The sequence below is a fragment of the Stegodyphus dumicola genome, chromosome 12 (genome assembly GCF_044657685.1).
Source record: "Stegodyphus dumicola isolate Sdum_Otavi_A_Nest chromosome 12, ASM4465768v1".
NCBI lineage: Eukaryota > Metazoa > Arthropoda > Arachnida > Araneae > Eresidae > Stegodyphus > Stegodyphus dumicola.
The window spans coordinates 99,965,818-99,972,207 of NC_140779.1; the positions used below are offsets into that span (position 1 = coordinate 99,965,818).

The 6,390-nt window shown below is 30.2% G+C and overlaps 1 long non-coding RNA gene across 1 annotated transcript in view; it reads left to right on the plus strand.

The window, feature by feature from the left end:
- Positions 1-4,251, plus strand: part of LOC118185210 (uncharacterized) — a 51,221-nt gene extending 46,970 nt beyond the window's left edge. The window contains exon 2 of the long non-coding RNA XR_004757556.2: positions 3,449-4,251. This is a non-coding gene — a long non-coding RNA (uncharacterized LOC118185210). The remainder of the gene's footprint in view (positions 1-3,448) is intronic.
- Positions 4,252-6,390: the final 2,139 nt, after the last annotated feature.

Sequence of the window (6,390 nt, forward strand, 5' to 3'; positions counted from 1 at the left end):
CATAAAAAAGAAGGTAAGGAAATAGGAAATCAGTAGCTATAAATTCTATAAATTGTTAATTTAAATTTTCGAAGCTGTTTTAGTAGCAACAATGTATGTTGACTAACGATCTTGAGATCTTTAGATGACCAGATTATTAATAAACACATTAATAAACACTATAAACTTTTCTTGAAATCTTTGCTATCATATAAGAATAAAATTAGTTTAGCCGAGAGCTGCGGGCTTTGTGTATACATCTAATAAAATTATAATTTCCTTTAAATTATAATAATAATATTATAATTTAAATTATAATAATAATTTAAAGTATTATAATTGGAATTAATTAGTTTCTGGAATGAATAAAATTACGCCGATATTTAAGCTCATAATTTTCAATGATTGGCGCATGCTCAACTCCCATCTTGGGAAACAAATGAAGGATATAATGGTTACTAATACCAGTGAAATGTCTTTTATAGACTAATGGCAAAATTAGTTTAGCCGAGAGCTGCGGGCTTTGTGTATACAACTAATAAAATTATAATTTCCTTTAAATTATTAAATTATAATAATAATTTAAAGTATTATAATTGAAATTAATTAGTTTCTGGAATGAATAAAATTACGCTGATATTTAAGCTCATAATTTTCAATGATTGGCGCATGCTCAACTCCCATCTTGGGAAACAAATGAAGGATATAATGGTTACTAATACCAGTGAAATGTCTTTTATAGTCTAATGGCATAATTTTTTTAAAAAAATGGAGAAATAAACTGTGATAACAGTTTTTGTATTTGAGAAAAAAATTGCACGCTTGAAATATCCGCATGAAAAGCTCTGGATTTATCAGTTACTTTCCTTAGTCTCTACAGCATTATTCTCAATCCCCAATCACTAACTACTTCGGGGGGGGGAGAAGGCAAGAAGGAAAAAACCCCGCTAAATTAGAAATGGGTAAAAATATATCTATCAAGAGTAAAAAAATGAGCTGTAAGATTCTGCCATTTTTACGGCAGAAAGTCACACCTCTGTACCATCTAAATATTTTCAGAGTCGTGTTTACTGACATATCCCGTCTAGTGGATTTGGCAGTGAAGTAGCAACTTTCACAAAAACCATGATGAAGAAATGTCATTTCCCGAATGTTATCGTGCGCGTCGCCTGGTTGTTTGGTGCCGGCTACCATGGCAACCGAAAGGTGGTACCGGTGAGTGCGTCACGTGACCTACACGCACGTATGACCGCCTTTTATTAAAAGGAATCCAAGGGATCAACCACACATTAAGATTTTATGAGTAAATGAGCAAGCTACGCTTTGAAACAAAGTAAATCTTGTACTTGCCACGTATTTGAAATGCACTGCCAAAACTCTGAATGACTACTTGGTTAACACTTATCTGCAGTATGTATGAGGAATTTGATACATTTAAAATAATTTGACGAAAAAAAATTTCATTCAAAAATTTCAGGGGGGGAAGACGTTATACAGATTTAACAAACAAAAACTGCAAAAAATTTTACTTTCCCCCCCCTCGAAATTTTCAAATTTTAGTGACAAGATTATAATAGGACTGGAACTGCCAAGAGCTTCCAAGGCATTTTCTTTCTATGCTACTTAGTCTGCCTATAAACTACAACTCTGGAAATTTGAAACTTCACACACATAACATGAAATTTTCATTTCTTCAGTTTCCTTTAAAGATGAATAAATATTTTCCTGGGTTATGCGCAAAGGCAGATTTTTAAGTTTTAAGAATGAACCTGTCTTGTTAGGAAAAAAGGAAAGAAACGAATGAATGCTTCTTTTTAGCCGAGATATGACAAAAATACATGCAGGTAAAATGGAAGCCGGGATGCAGCTTCAAAAGAGGTCGGATATGTGGTATCTGACCGGATATTTTCCACTGGCTTATCGAAAGGTAATGAATTAATGAATAAATTCGATATATGTTTGGAGAAATCTCATTTTGGATGCTATTTTTTATTTAAAATATCGGTCGAGTTCGGAATATTTTTTACAAAAAAATGAAAAAAGTAGATCAAAAGGGTTTCAAGGAAAATGTGTTGCCCCCACCCACTATATCCGAAACAAAAAGTGCTCTGTTGCAATTCATTTCCACACATAAAATAACCACATTTACTTCCACACATAAAATAACCACATTCACTTCCACACATAAAATAACCACAAACTACTTTTGGGCACTGAATAAGGAACTTAATATATGGATTGTTCAATAAGATATGAAATTTACTGTTTTCTTTCCATTTATTCATTTCGATTATGTTTGAAAAAACACTTAAAAAAATAAAAATGTAACTTAAAAAAAAAAAGATGGGGAAGGAAATTAAGACGGAAATTTTTATTTATATTTATACGTATAAAAATATTTACCACATAAGAAGGCAGTGATCTCGAAATCAAATTCCATGTGGGTCGAATGCACGTTCTAAAAACCTGACGCTACAGAATTTTTTAATAAAAAAATGAAAATTTTTATTAGTAAAAATAAAGACATTTGAAATAAATTTTAAATTTCACTTACGTCACAAAGAGGAAAAATTCAAATATATATATTCTTTCTATCTGAAATCTAAAGTTTGGTACCTGCAAGACATTATTGTTGGTTACAATTTGTAGTTCAAATATACCGACAGCCAAATAAAATTTTTTTTCCATCACACAAATAAAACACATATATTTGTAAATGAATGGTTATAAACTTCTTTACTGTGTACTATAGCTTGATAATTGATGGCGGTTTGATTTTGTAACCTTGGAAAGAAATGACTGAAAATTATCTTCACCAAGGATTGTAGATGCTCATCGGTCGATTGGGTTCATTTCTTATTCTTATTCATCATTAAAAAAAGTTATTCACATATAAAACGCGTAGGGAGGGCAAAAATTCGTAATGCAGCCATTTTAATTTTTGACAAATACAAATAAAAGTTAATAAAATCTGTATCTTCATATCTTTGAATAAGATTTATGTCGCATTGTAAATTAATTAGCTCCATTTATAGATAATTTGGTCAGTCATGTTTTGTTTTAAGGGTAATGAAATGAATGTAAACGCTGACTTCAAGTAACTAAAATCTTGAAATCTTTGCAACACTTAATTGAAAGTTGTATTCGCTGGCCGCCAGTTTAATTAAGACCATTCACTTAAAGTATTTCCGGCCCCCTTCATGATCAAAATAAAATGTAATGCAATATTATTTAGACAAAGGCATTCCTGTTGTATACAATAATAATGAATTATTGTACAAAGTATTCCTTTTTGTTATTTATGAAATACAGAAAAGTTCAGATTTCTTTAATACATAGCACATGACTTAGGTATGAATAATATTCTTAACAATGTGATAAGATGAATGAAACATTCATTTATGCATGAATGAAAACAATACAAAAATGCTCTGAATTTCAAAAAATAAGATTCTAATTTTCGTTTTAGATTCTGTTGAGAAGAAATCAAGTTAAAAGAAGAGTCGGCCCACTGATGGATCACGGCGCCCCTTGGAGTTCATTCTACCCGAGTTTGGAGGAGAGAAATTAAAAATTCCACCATATGAAGTCCTTTCATTTTCTCATTAAAAGCGCCACGGTCCAACCCACTGTGGCCTCTAATATTTTTCGAGCTTATGAATGAGCAGTTTTAATAGCTGTGCTTGATTAACTTTGACCTCGACTGTAAAGTTTTATAGCCTCTCGTGAACTTTCTTTCATCGTGAAGTACTCAGACGAATGACTTAAAAACGAGGGGGTATGAAGAGAAGAATATTATTTCAGATTGTGGAATGTTAACAGCAAGCACGAATCTGGCTTTATAAATGTTTTTAAAAGTTTCAATAGCTTTTTTGAAGTAAAAAATTATCTACTAAATCTTAAAAATTTTTCGATAGATCACTTTTTTAGAATTTCTGTCAAATTAATCGCATATTTGTTACATTTATATTTATGAGGAAAGAGTGTTAATGTAGTATAGTAAAAATATTCTAATGTAGAGACATTAGACATTAACATTGTATTAGTTTCATTTATATTTATAGCGCAACAGTATTAATATGTTTTATAACAAAAAATAAAAAATAAAGCAACCAAATTCTGGCAGTGTATTTAACCAATTTGTTACTCCCTTCCAATACCGTTACTAACTTAATCTTGTATTAGTTTTTAATTTATATTTATAACAGAATAGTATTATTATGTTTTATAGTAAAAAATAATAAAGCAATCACACTCTTCCAGGTCATTTAACTTATTTTGTTAGTTTCATTACCACTACTAAATTAATTTTGTGTTAGACTCATTCATTTTTATAATAAAACAGTATTAATTCGTTTTATAACAAATAAATAAATAAATAAACAAACTAGACTCAACAAGTGCAATTAAGTCATTCTGTTATTCTCTTTCAATACCGTTACCAAACAATTTTTGTATTAGTTTCATTTATATTTATTGGGCAACAGTATTAATGTGTTTTATAATAAAAAATAATAAAGCTACCCAATTCTGCAGTGTATTTAACCATGCTGTTACTCATTTTCAGTACCGTTATTAAATTAATCTCGTATTAGTTTAATTTATATTTATAAGGGAAATAGTATTACTATGTTTTATAATCAAGAATAATAAAGCAATCACACATTTAACCATTTTGTTATTCTGTTTCAATACCGCTACCAAATTAATCTTGTATTAGTCTCATTTATATTTATAAGGGAATAATATTAATTCGTTTTGTAGCAAAAAGAATAAAATAAGCAAACTCAGCTACTGCATTTAACTCACTCTTCCAGCCAGTGCATTCAATACCGTTACCAAATTTTGCCCAAGCAAAATAAAAGCGGATGCAATTTATGATATGTGAAGTTACTTTCATACAACGATTCACAAATTATACGTATTAAAGCATCATTTATCATTTTCTGATTAAATGGCGAAAGCATTTCTTCTAAGGAGCTGTAGCATTAATAACTAATTGTAAAAATAAAATATAGTAATAGCAAAAATAAATAATTACGATTTAAGCTTGGTAAAAAATATTCGCCAAATTAATCATGCTGTAAATCTAGATCCTTACCCTTTTTAATGAACAGGAGAACCGTCCTTCGTTACAAAGTACGTTTCGCGCCATTTCGGTAGTAAGAATTCCATTGTATATTTTGCTGAAGTTTTGCCAAGACACTTCTATTCTTAAAATCTTGAGCAAATAGTTCAGTACACGGTTTCGACGAATTATACTTGGCACGGTACTCAACAACGAACACGCATTGTTTAGCAACATTTCGTGTTGCATTCAACTGATATCGAAACAACATTTGTTCCGAATTCTGACGAACTCTTTAGAGTACACTTTCATCAAATTCCAAAAGCATTTTCCCGGGACATTCTAAAAGCATTTTTCCAGTTCGTTTTGCCCACCCTGTATATAGTATAACCGCAAATGCCAAATATAAAACGAAGTATACACGCATATAGGTAGCTATTAAAATATGTTATATTAATAAGGAAAAATTTTTAATTAGTGAGCGTTTTTTAGAGCAGCTAATAGGTTGTGCAGATCTTTTCAAAGAAAATTCTTTCGATATGTTCTAAGATTTCTAAGACTACTTTTGCCTCTCAAGTATTTCTCCTAGTCATCTAGTGATCTTTACAACTTAATATATTATGTAACTTTATTTTAGTATTTATAAGATGCTTCTTATAAAACTGAATAATAGGACATAGAATAACAAGCTCTAGTGACAAACAGCAAATTTCATACTTCATCTGACATCCATTTCTTCTAAAACTACCTACCCTTTTCGGGGGGGGGGTACTATCTCTTTCGAGAATAAATAATATTTATGCACATGCACTTTGTTTTCATTCTAAATACAGCAGGCATGTAGTGCCATCTGTTGAGCAAAATAGCAGACTTAAAGAAATGAAGAAATGAAACATAAATGTATTTATTATGTTTTGCAGTCATACTCATGCAATATTATTTTATAACACTAAAACTTGCTGCAATAATTTTTCCTCCTTTCCATTAGCAAATGAATTGTATTGCCTGGGTATCACTGATACCATACAGAATTGCCACAAATATGGCAAAATTTATCCGAAGTAGTTAATAATTATACCTTAAATTCCTCATTGGTAATCTATTATATTGAAAGGGAGATTAAAGTGACTGAATAATTTTTTATCCAAACTTTTGTGCCAAGAAACTTGCCATTTGAGAATAAGAAACAGCAGCAGATTTTTTTTTTTTTTTGAATAATAACATTAGGAGACAAATAAATGTATGTACAATTATTCAGAGTGCAAAATTCTTTTTTACGATAAAAGATTATGTGCATGATGTGTAATCATTCAATACGAATATCGATTTTATTAGATTGACGA